The sequence below is a fragment of the Artemia franciscana genome, chromosome 10, assembly GCF_032884065.1.
Source record: "Artemia franciscana chromosome 10, ASM3288406v1, whole genome shotgun sequence".
Taxonomy (NCBI): Eukaryota; Metazoa; Arthropoda; class Branchiopoda; order Anostraca; family Artemiidae; genus Artemia; species Artemia franciscana.
The window spans coordinates 45,432,450-45,444,138 of record NC_088872.1 but is presented as its reverse complement, the minus strand read 5'-3'; the positions used below and the strand labels follow the sequence as shown (position 1 = coordinate 45,444,138).

The 11,689-nt window shown below is 34.7% G+C and overlaps 1 protein-coding gene across 1 annotated transcript in view; it reads left to right on the top strand.

The window, feature by feature from the left end:
* Positions 1-5,550: 5,550 nt before the first annotated feature.
* LOC136032247 (mediator of RNA polymerase II transcription subunit 24-like) overlaps positions 5,551-11,689 on the top strand; it is a gene marked incomplete in the record, with an annotated part of 80,037 nt that continues 73,898 nt past the window's right edge. Inside the window, 1 exon segment of the mRNA XM_065712478.1 lies at positions 5,551-5,661.

Here is an 11,689-nt window from a genome sequence, read left to right as displayed (position 1 = left end):
ACCTTATGCTTTTGTAGCTGTAGCTGTTTTGTTGATTTGTAGCTGTTTGTTGATGTCGGGGTTCAAAGTAAGCTAACGTGTTAAAATCTGCTAAAATTGAATTTTAACCCAGAAAAAGAAATGGAAGCTCACAGACAAAGTGAGTAGTGGCGTATTAAGAAAAGGGCCAGGGCTTCTCAGAAATTTCTCAGAATTATGTAAAAATATATTATTATAAGAGATTTGTGGGTAGGTAACCCCCTCCCACGTCCTTCCAAAGCCCTCGGAGAAAGAGTTGCAAGTTATAAAATTTACCCATTGTTTACATATAATAACAAATTTTAAATTGAAAAACATACAAACATTTAAAAAGAAAATTTTCTGTGGAGGGAGATAATTATCCACGAGGATAATTTATTTTCGGGGGAAGGGGATTTTCCCGGGGTAAGGTTACCAGGGGAACTTTTAGACGTGAAATTTCTTAGAATTCATATGTGAAATTTGTTTTGTTTATCTTAATTCCTCCCCGGTGACATAATTTGACTTATAAAGATGTTCTGGGGCAAACATCCAGAGAAAATTCTCAGGTGGGATAGAATTCCTTTAGGTATTTTACAGTGGGGAGGGGGGCTTAGGGCTGTTCCACGGCAGAAATTCCCTACAAGAAAAACTTTCTATTGGGAGGGGGAGGGAAGATTTAAGGCAAAATATTCCATCTAGGAAAGATATTTGTCTTGGATTTAAAAAATGACCTTTGCTAAGCTCTTCTATCAACAGTATTGAACGCTCGCTCTTAATCTATAAAACTAAGGACCAATGGTGTTTGACAACTCAGGTACTTCTCAATTATTAGCCTAAGAGTGAAAATTTAGTCGACACATCCTCTGCCTTTTCTAAAACCGCACTGTTATTCCCTCAAAACTTTGTCTAAAGCATCTCTTAGTCTAAAAAGTATCATATTAATAAAAATATTTTGCTACCTACAGAGACCAAACTAATGCCTCGATAATTACGACACTTACTCTTATCACTTTTCTTATACAATGGTTTAATTACGGTTTTCCTAAATTAGTTAGGTACTTTTCCTTTTTCAAAAATCGTATTCATAATCTTCTGTAACTTGTTTCTAACCTCAGAGCCACTATATTTAAGAAATTCATTTATCACACTATCCGCACCTGGAGCCTTATTATGTTTTTTTCGTCCCTTTAGCGCTTTAGCTAATTCTCCCAAAACAAATCTTTCTTCACATCCAAGGTATTAAAAACTTTTTCATTTTCCTCTATATCTTTTCCCGTAACTGTATTATGGTTTAGCACATTCTCAAAATGTTCCACATATCTCTCTTTAACTCTTTCATTATCACTAATTGTGGTCCCGTTCCTATCTTTAACTGGGACAAGTCCGGATTGACTACTCCCTCTCAATTTATTGAAATGCCAGAGCAATATTTTACTATTATGCCGTCTAGCTGCGTCTTCGAGATTTTCGACAATTTTATCCGTGGCCTCCACCTCACACCTCTTTAGCTCATAATTCAATGCTTTCTTCACTTTATTTACATTACTTTTGTTTTCCTATGTTCTATCACTCAGATAATTCTTGTACAAATCCCTTCTCCTCTTTTTGAAACCTAAGGCTTTTTTACTAATATTCCTAGTTGCTGTGTTAATTTTCTTCCTTAAGACACTATCAGCAACGTCAGAGATTATTTTTCTAAGGTTATTCCAACTATCTTCCACATTGTCAAATTTTAAACTCTCAGTTTTGGTATTCCACTGTTCCTAGAAAGTTCCTCTCAAATTTTCATCCTGGAATCTACAAACACCATAACTTTCCTGGAGGTAGTTACCCTTCCGAAATTTCAGCATTAATTTAACTCTAGACACTACAAGATGGTGGTCTTTACCTTTAACATCAATGACAGGACTCCTATATACCCTAGTATCTTGTATTGATCCTGCCAAATTCCAGTTTACTATAGATTAATTAATAAGATTTGCTGTCTTACCATCACCTAAATACCATGTCAAATTATGGGCCATTTTATGACCAAACACCTTATTGGATATAACTAGATTGTTGTTATACCTACTAAATTGCAAAACCTGTAGAAATTACCGTTTTCTTTTCATTCAACAAATTTACCTAAGCAAGAATACCATCTATCCATATTTCTACCGACCTGGGTTTTAAAATCTCCGAGTAAAACACTGTATTTCTACCTGGGATCCCGTCTATTTGCTCCTGTAACTGCAATTAAAATCCCTCTGAGTCACTAGTATCTCTGTCAGTCAGTTAAACAGGAGCATATGCTACTTTAAATGATACCCTGAAGTTTTTGGTCATAAAATGAACAATCAGTATTCTATTATTAATACCTTCCTATCTTAAACAAGACTTTGCAGTTCCATATTCATCATTAGCCGTACTTTATGTCTATTTACCCCATCCTTCCTTCCTGAGTAAACAAATTCTACATCACCTAATTTCACACTTACTATCCCTGAGATACGAGTTTTTGAAACTCCTAATATGCCCAGCTTGATTCGTCCGAATTCGTCAGACAAAATAATGACACGATAGTCATTTTTTAACGTCATAACATTCCAAATTCCAATTTTAATCTTCTTTAAATCATTGAAATTATTTTGGCATCAGGAAAAGCAATGATCCCGGATTCCATTGGAGAACATGGATCAAAATATATTCTCAAGTTTACACCGAAGCGCTTAAGCCAGCTTAGAAACAGCCAGCTAGAAGTCCCTTAGACACCTTCCGAATGTATGGAGGCTTCGTGCAATCCTGGGCCCATCTTGATCACAACATGGTTTTTAGCACTTGGCGATGCTCTTCTATCAACAAGAGTCAAAATCCTGCACAGACAGTCACAAGCCTCTTACCTCCAACTCATTTTATATTAATACCTACAAATATTATGTTTCTACAGGGAGGCAGCCCATAGTAGATAAATTAGCTAAAAAAAAGGGTTTATCAGCCCGAAAACGCCCGTCTAAACAGACAAGGCCCAAAAAAAATTATCCGTTAATCAGAATCCCGTGTGAATGCTGAGTCGTTTCCTTAGCTATAACTTCCTCGAGTGGCGTCACTCCTCAAGTGGGAAAAGAGTTGACCGCAAGGTCCCTATTCTTGCAAGTACCCCGAAAGGGCTGAGGTAGCCCTTTGCAGATGCCGTTGTCCATAGATCTAGATCTTACGCCCTGACACAGTTGTCCTCCTATAGAAAATCATCCCACGCTTGTGTTCTGCGTCACCATACAATTTAACCCATTATTTGGAGAAGGTTTGTAACTCATGGGACGTGCGGACACACCGCTGGGGCCAGTTGAGTGTACATTTGAGGGGCTTTATTCCTCCTCCACATGTATTTATGGCCCTGGGCAACAGTGCCCCAGTTTCTATTATGGACCCCCAGGGACAGGGCCCCCCTTGATCTGTGCCTCCTATGGAAGTACCCTACATATCTGTAGGGCGTCCCCCTATCACCATCTGGGGAAACGCTGAGCAGCCTGAGGGAGGCTCTAAAGAGCAGTGGACTCATAATGCTTTGAAACGAGACAAATCTGGCTAAAAATCATGTTTGTACTGTCAACAGAGGTCGTTTTCCAAAATTTTTAAAACTAAGTTATTGAAGAAATCAGATGACATAAACAAAAACCGAGTCGAACGTTTAATTTAGATAACTAAGTTGTTTCAAACTGTGTACCATTCCTATTATCATTTATTACTATGATCTCGAAATAGGGATTTTTAGAAAATAGAGTGGGTGTGACAGTTTAGTGTCTATTTAATTACCAATGGTATTAAAAAAAAAATACTTCATCCATATTTTTGGCCATGCTTGGGAATATACAAATCTGTTTGGCCATAAAAAAGGAACGATTTCCGTTTTTTCACATGGGTTCATGCAGTGAGAAGTAAAGCATAATATACTAACATTTTCACTTATCGATTGTTCTCTTGTTATTCTAACACATAGACGCTGCATTATATTAGAGGCTACAAACAGACAGTATTTGGGTTTTTTATTAAGTCATACATTAGTTAGACATCTAGGAAGGAGAATAATTGAATGGATAGACTAGACATTGGTAAATATTATTTTGAAAAGGATAGATGGTAAATATTATAAGAAGTTGTTTCAAAATAAAACACTATAATATAGGCACTTCATAATTAAAGCCTTAGGAGGGGGGGGCATCAGTGTCCTCCCTCTTCCTGAAATATTAGACTAAAAAGACCCTCTTCAAATCAAAGATCTTAAAACCAGTTTAGCCGGATACATTTGATAAAATTATTGCCGCCTTACATTCAGAAAATATTTTTCTTGGCATTTGTCTTTTATCAGATTTTTCAATCCCTTCTAAGATTATCTAAGGTTATAAGCAAAAGTGTGTTGTTTTTCATCAGTATTATAAACAGCTGTTGGCTAGAAATATTCAAACTACAAAAATGGTAGAAGTTGTCAAAGTTAGTTAATGTTCAATAATAAAAAACCAGGTATCAACATCCGGGTATCGATGGTGTAAATTTGAGAATTGGCTATCCTTCTCTTTTGATTCTTTGTCCCCTTAGATCTTGAGAGAAAGAATTTTGAGGATAATTTATCGATAAATGTTTCTTGTATACTCTTTGAAAAAATTAAATTAGTAAATTTCACCCTTCCCCCTGTAATATGAAAAATATATTTTCTGCCCCTTTTCCTGTATAATTTGGGTATTTAATACCACTTCCAGGAATAATGAGATTTCTGGGCGTTAATTTAACCAGAGGAGATTTTAAAAACGAAAAGATAATTTTTTTGGGGGGAGGGGGTAAAAGGATGGAATTGGGAGTACTTGGAAGAAACCACATTACAAACACAATTCACACTTCATAATGTGCATAAAATTTGTAGATAACACGTTTTGGAAACTTCTCCATATTTGTTATTCACCAAAACTCCCTAATATGCCAATATATAAACAAAATTATTTATTCTTCATGTATTTACCAATTTTCCCATGTTTCAACATGGTTAACTGTAAATTGAATTAACGCTTATGAAATCAGTAAATGGAAAAAATACATAAGAAATATTTAATCTTGGGCTATATATTTGCATATTAGGGGGTGGGCAAAATGTAGTGCTTTTACTGGTTTCAGTTTTCTGTCTAATTTTTTCAGAAAATGGGTAGTCTGAAAGTGTTATTGCAACATTAAGGGATCATTGGCTGCTGAAAGTAAACATCCAGAGATGGAACGTTTTTACATATAGTTGCATCCCGTTGAAGGTGTTATTTTCTGTCATGTTAGAAGTCAGTTGAGGAGAATTAGCCATAGATAAAAAAAAAGTTAACTATTTATTATATGATAATCCAAAGAACAAATAAAATATTCAAACAAGATATGCTATTTAAGAGATGTTCCGCCTGTTGCGTGAAGAGCAACTCTCGGCAAATTTCTTGGGAGGTAGTGCCTTTTCTGCCGTGAGAGTACTTTTGAGAGACCCTGAATAGTACCATTAATTTCGTCTACAGCGGCAACACTGTCTCAAAATATTATATATTGGCGGAAAATTCAAAACAGAAACATAATTAGTTAGGAAATTTTAAAACTACTAAACTTCCACTATTAAGCTCCAGGGGTGCAATTTGCTGTGAGGCAGGAGACCAGCTGAATGTAATTTGCTATGATATGGGGCAACTATCCTTCCCAGACCTTGGTTTGCCACCCCCAACAGAATTTAATCATGTTTCTTCAAAAATCATGTGCAAACTAAGATAGGCTAAGCCTGCATAATACAAGCATCCTCAGAAACAGGTCAGGTTTTGACAAAATTCTAGTTTAGTGATTTTTGGTTATCTTGGAAAGGGGTTAGGTTAGAAAATGCAACTTTCAGAGATGGGTCTAGGCTACAGGCTAAAGTATATCACAGGAAGGCATTTTAAAATACCCAACTCCGATCCTTCGTCCTCTAGAGGGCCCTGAAGTTTGGGTAAATCTATAGCAAATAGTATTACTGGCTTTTGTATAAAGTGAATATAGGCTACCACTTGATGCCTTTTTTTATGCTCTTTACAAATATAATAATTGCTTCTAGGCTACTGGAAATTCAGATTTAAGCACTTTTTGACCTCTTAAAAATGACCTAAATATGGGGTATAAAAAAGGCTAAGAAAATTGGTCTCAAACCTTAAATACTTTATAACATTGACTTCATACTTACTGTTTCATTATAAATCCATTTTTTTAATGTTATATAATCCACAAGCACTGATTTTCCAATATTAATTTGGATAAATTAATTTTTCCAATGTTATTGGTGTTTTCTTCTTCCTTGACATTGAATTTTAAATAAAAGCATGCATTTTCAGTTGAAAATATAAAAGCTGGCTATTATGAATGCCAGTTATACTGTTTACTATAAATTTAACTATATTAAATACAGCAATGGTTAGTTTACATATTTAATATATGCTATGCTTTACCCCCACCCCCCTGATGTGCAAATATATAGCCTAGCCCAAATTTGTTTCTAAACTATTACAGATTTGCAATTTCAAATATCCTATTATTTTGTAAAAAAAAGACCAAAAACACATGCTTTAATTGAAATTTCAGTGACAAGGAAGAAGAAAATGCCCTAACATTGATAAAATTTATTTATCCAATTCAATTGTGGAAAATCAGTGCTTGTGAATAATATAATACTAAAAAAATGGATTTATAATGAAATGGTAAGTTTGAGTCCAATGTTATAAAGTTTGAGACCAATGTTTAAGCCTTTTTTATACCCCATATTTAGGTCATTTTTAAGATGTCAAAAAGTGCTTAAATCTGAATTTCCAGTAGAAAAGAGCATAAAAAAGGCATTGAGTAGTATATTCACTTTATACAAAAGCCACTAATACTGTTTGCTATAATTTTACCAAAATTTGCCCACATGACAGGTTTATACCTATTGAAATTTTGACAAAAGAAAATTTTACCTTAAATTTCAGTTACAAGTTGCTTTTTCTTTGCCTTTAGTTCTCAAAATGCAATTCCTGTAATTTGAGTAGAATTGTGAGCCATATCAATGTCTTTTTTTCAAAATTTAGGAAATGTATTTGCATATCTTTAAAACCTAATAAATTTGGATTGAGCAAAGTTGCAAAGCTGAAAACAATTTTGTTGTAGCCTACTTCATTCAAGCAGAAGATCTGTCTTGCAAGGTTTCACTTTTATAACACACATATTTTTTAAAGGTCATCAAAAGGTCAGGACCCTCTAGAGGGAGAGGGAGTAGAGCAAGGTACTTCTGTTCCTGTGACATACTTTAGCCTTTAGACCCATCCCTTAAAGTTTCATTTTCTTAACCTAACCCCTTTCTGAGATACCCAAAAGTCACTAAACTAGAATTTTACCTAAGTGTATAATTATCTTTACCTCTATGGTTCTATGGCTCATTTTTCAGCTTTTGCTGTAATTTTCACTTGAATAGGCAAAATTAGGTTCAACTTTGTCCGCTCCCATGAATTTGAGAAATTGTAGCACAACTTAAGTCTAGCCAGGTACAAGGCTTATGTCATGTGTATTGGCACTGGTTTTCAGCACCTCAAGAATTACAGTGTCATGTCTTCCAATTACCTTGGGGTATTGTTTCAGGGGAGCAAGAGGGCAGTTGCCCCCCTCCCCAATAGTTTGGAGAAAATAACTTCTATAGCCTATGCCCCTTGAATATCTGAATATGGACTCCTCTTTCCCCTCCAATAAAAGCACTGGAGCTACTCCCCTGTAATTACCTTAACTAGGGTATTATCCATTTTTGGAAATTTTAGTGCCATTGAAAATTTTAATCTATCAGTGTCTGTAGTTTTAAAATATCCAGTTTCATTTTCATCATGTGTCAGAATTAATCCTTATCCTGTGACACAGTTTCTGTTCTTTTGTTAAATGAGCCACTATTTACAGCTTAAAAAATTCTGTCCAGATAAGCAATTGCTCAGACAAGTGATCTTGCTTAACCTTTCAAGCTTTTTGCTTGCCCTTCCAAGTTTAGTACCTTTCTTGGCAGGCAAATAGGCTATTGTTTTGTTTGTTTTTTAATAAATGTATCTCATCTTGCATAAAGCTAAGATGGCTTGCATTCAGCTAAGGCAATCATGGCATAATTCTTTGGACATGACTGAATAATTTATAGATAAAAAGCTCATTTATATCTGCCATGTATTAAGCTTAGTCCTTAATACATGGCATCACATGCCATGTATTAAGGAATCATAGTATATAGAAATTTTCTGTAGAAAAATATTTTTATATAGGACAAGTTGTTTAGTTTCTTTAGATGCTTTTTTGGACTCAGTAGGTTTATACATAAACCACTAGGTGCCACAAAGTCTCTTGGTTCTCTTGGTTCTACATACCTAGAGAAACCTAGCAGCGTTTTTGTCATAAGTATTCAGATGTACAAGATTAGAATTTTGTCTAGATTTGAAACTTTTCTTGGTACTTATTGATTATATAATAAACACTTGAAAAGTGAAGTTTGGTTAATGCTTATGAAATAAAGCAAAATATGATGAAAATATAATACTTTAGTTACAAAATTATGACAACTACCACAAAGAATTATTTAAAGGGGGCCACCCAGAGTGCATTATATTAAATACATGACCTAACCTAGGTACTTTTTTTGTCCCTCAACCCCAAATAACTTATTCAGAAATATTGTTCATGGAATGAAAAACCCCTGTTTGCCTAGCCAGCCAAAGGAATTGTATAGTTGAAGAAGTTGCTTGACTAGTTTTGTCTTATGAGTGCATCACAAATTCTTGAGTGTTTATTATATAACCGATAAGTATCTTTTTCTTTTTTGCTGGGCAGGAAGGTTTCTCCAAAAACTACTTTTTGTAAGGATTTCTCTGTACCACCTTTCTGTCATTTCCTTAAAGGAATAATTTTCTTTACAAAATGGTTTATAAAGAAACTTTACAGATTCATGATTACATGAAATCAAAGCCAGGCTGACTTTGATTGAAATATGACAACAATAAATGATAGTTTAAAAAAGCTATCAGAAGAATTTGAAGTGCATAGGAATCTGCAAGTTAAAAAAACCTTGACTTACAGATTGACAACAGACATGTAATTCAGGACAAAGTCAAGTTGATATACGTATACCGTATATAAATATTTATATATAAACTTGACCTTGTCCCAATTTCTGTTGTCGGCCTGTAAGTCGAGGTTTTTTTTTAGATTATGTGGTGCAGTCATATTTCAATTGAATTCAGCCTGGGCTTGATTCATGTAATCAAGTGATTGTGAATTGTTAAGTTTCTTCATAAATTATTTTGTAAAGAAAATTACTTCTTTAAGGAAAAAAAGAGTTATCCTGTTTTGTATAGAGTTATCCTGTTTTGAAATAAAATTCCAAAATTGCACTGTCAAATCATTGGCACCTTTACCTATATATATATGTGCATTTTTATATATGCAATATTTTCATTTTGGTAAAAACAAAGATCAGGGGTGGATCTAGAAAGAAACTTGGGGGGGGGCACTTTACCGAGGGTGCCAATGTGACTTGAGGTGGGCACCAAATTGACAAATTTATTTTAAAAAAGACTGAAGAATAGAATAAGGGCACCAGAAATATCTTGGGGGAAGGGTCACCCCCTCTGACCCTGTGGATCTGTTCCTGGCCTAAATTGTTTTTAACTTTTTCATTCATCTAATTTCGACCAAATTAGCTGTATAATTAAAATAAAAAGATAGATTTATCATACAAAAGTCCTATTGGGCCATTAAAGTTAAGGGTTTTTTTGAGTGGGAAGGGGGCAGGGGCAGTTACAAAAAAATTCGTTCTTTACATAAATTAATGTTGTAAGTTGCCTCATTATACCCCCATCATTGACACCCAGAAACCATACTCTAAATTGATAGGCTCTTAAGTAAGAGAATACAGAAAAAAAATACCAAAAAAAGAAGAAAAGAAAACACAATCTGAAAATGAAGGTCTAGCAAGCAAGTCTAATTATATGAATAATTTTTCCTGAAAACGAGGTTTACCTTATAGTTTTATGACGAAATGATTTGTAAAATGATTGTCTGAACAGTTTCATGTCTGAATCTCTAACAGATCAAGAGCAAAATCTTGAGTGCAGGGGCCACTGGACCAAAGGCGCCAATGTGACTTGAGGTGGGAACCAAATTGGCAAGTTCATTTTAAAAACGAAATAAGAATGGAATAAGGATGCCAGAAGTGTCTTGGGGTCACCCCCTCTAACCCCATGGATCTGTTCCTGGCCTAAATTGCTTTTAACTCTTTCAGTCATCTAATTTCAACCAAATTAGCTATATAGTTAAAATAGATAGATAGATTTATTCACACAGAAGCCCTATTGGGCCATTTGCTATTTATTTAGTCACAAAACTAAAATCAAGGATTTTTTGAGGACAGAGGGGGGTTTATTATTTGTCAAAACTTACCTTTTGATTTCCAGGTATTTTTGGATATTTTACTAAAATATCTGGAAATATCCTTCAATCCCCTTGCACTTTCAGCCATCAGTATTCATCTCTTATCCATTTTATGCTCATGTCCAGGTTTTTTATTTTTATGCATTTTGAACTTTTAGCTACAAACCTACTTTTCAATCTGTCATTGTGAATAGACAAATAGCTATAAGTTCCAGTGTTACCAAACGTCTGTCAAATGTTTAACACAAAGAAAAATTAATTTATCTTCAACATGAGTTTCCATGTTTGTAAAATAGAAGAAAGATAGCAGCAATCAAAGATTTTTGTGCTAATTTTGTAGATATATACTGAACCGGCTGAATATAAATAATTTTTGTTTGTTTTAAGTTTCAACTTGGCTCTTTACATTCATATGAAAGCTTTGCTCTTTGTTGTTAGTTGGGTAAATTAACTATGAACAATTGATGAAATTGACAAGTTTATTTAAAAAAAGATTGAAAAAAGAACAGAATGTAAATAAGGGCACCAGAAAAATCTTGGGGCGGGCCTAAGGCCCTCCTTGGCCCCCTGGATCCACCCCTGACAAAGATAGGAATTTTCCCTCAGGAAAAATTTCCTGGAAACACTTATGATATCATTCCTCACATCAGTGGTGTAATTTTGTCAAAATCCTGCAGAGGGGGATAAAGTAGGAGCCAATTTTTCCCAATCATGTGAAAATGATAGGGAAAACTGAAAAATAAGCCATATAGTAACAAAAAATAAAATAATACTAAAGAAAACTGACCCATATCTGTGGATACTTGAAGTGTACAGGCTTATCTTAGGTTTGACAAGATTCTTGGAGAAAGTACATTTCGGCTGGGGTCTGGGAGGGAGGGGGGGAATTGATGTCTGGTATGGGCAGATGTCCCTCCCCCCTGCCCCATTAAAAATTATGTCCCTACTCCACATCTTCACCTCTCATCCAATTAAGGGTATGAAAATAAGGTTTTATGTTATGCTGGAAACATATTTATGCAATAAAAGGGGGGGGGGAAGACTTTTATCCCAAAGTTTTTATATTATAAAGTCAGTCGAAAATTATTCCTAGGAATGAAGAGAGATTAAGAGGTATTGCTTTGAACCTCCCAATTTCATATTTATATATATTGGGATGTTCACTAAAAGTTAGAAAATCTGGGCATAAAAACTAACTCTTTGAGGGTTCAGGTATGCTCCCTCCACATCTGCCTCATTACTG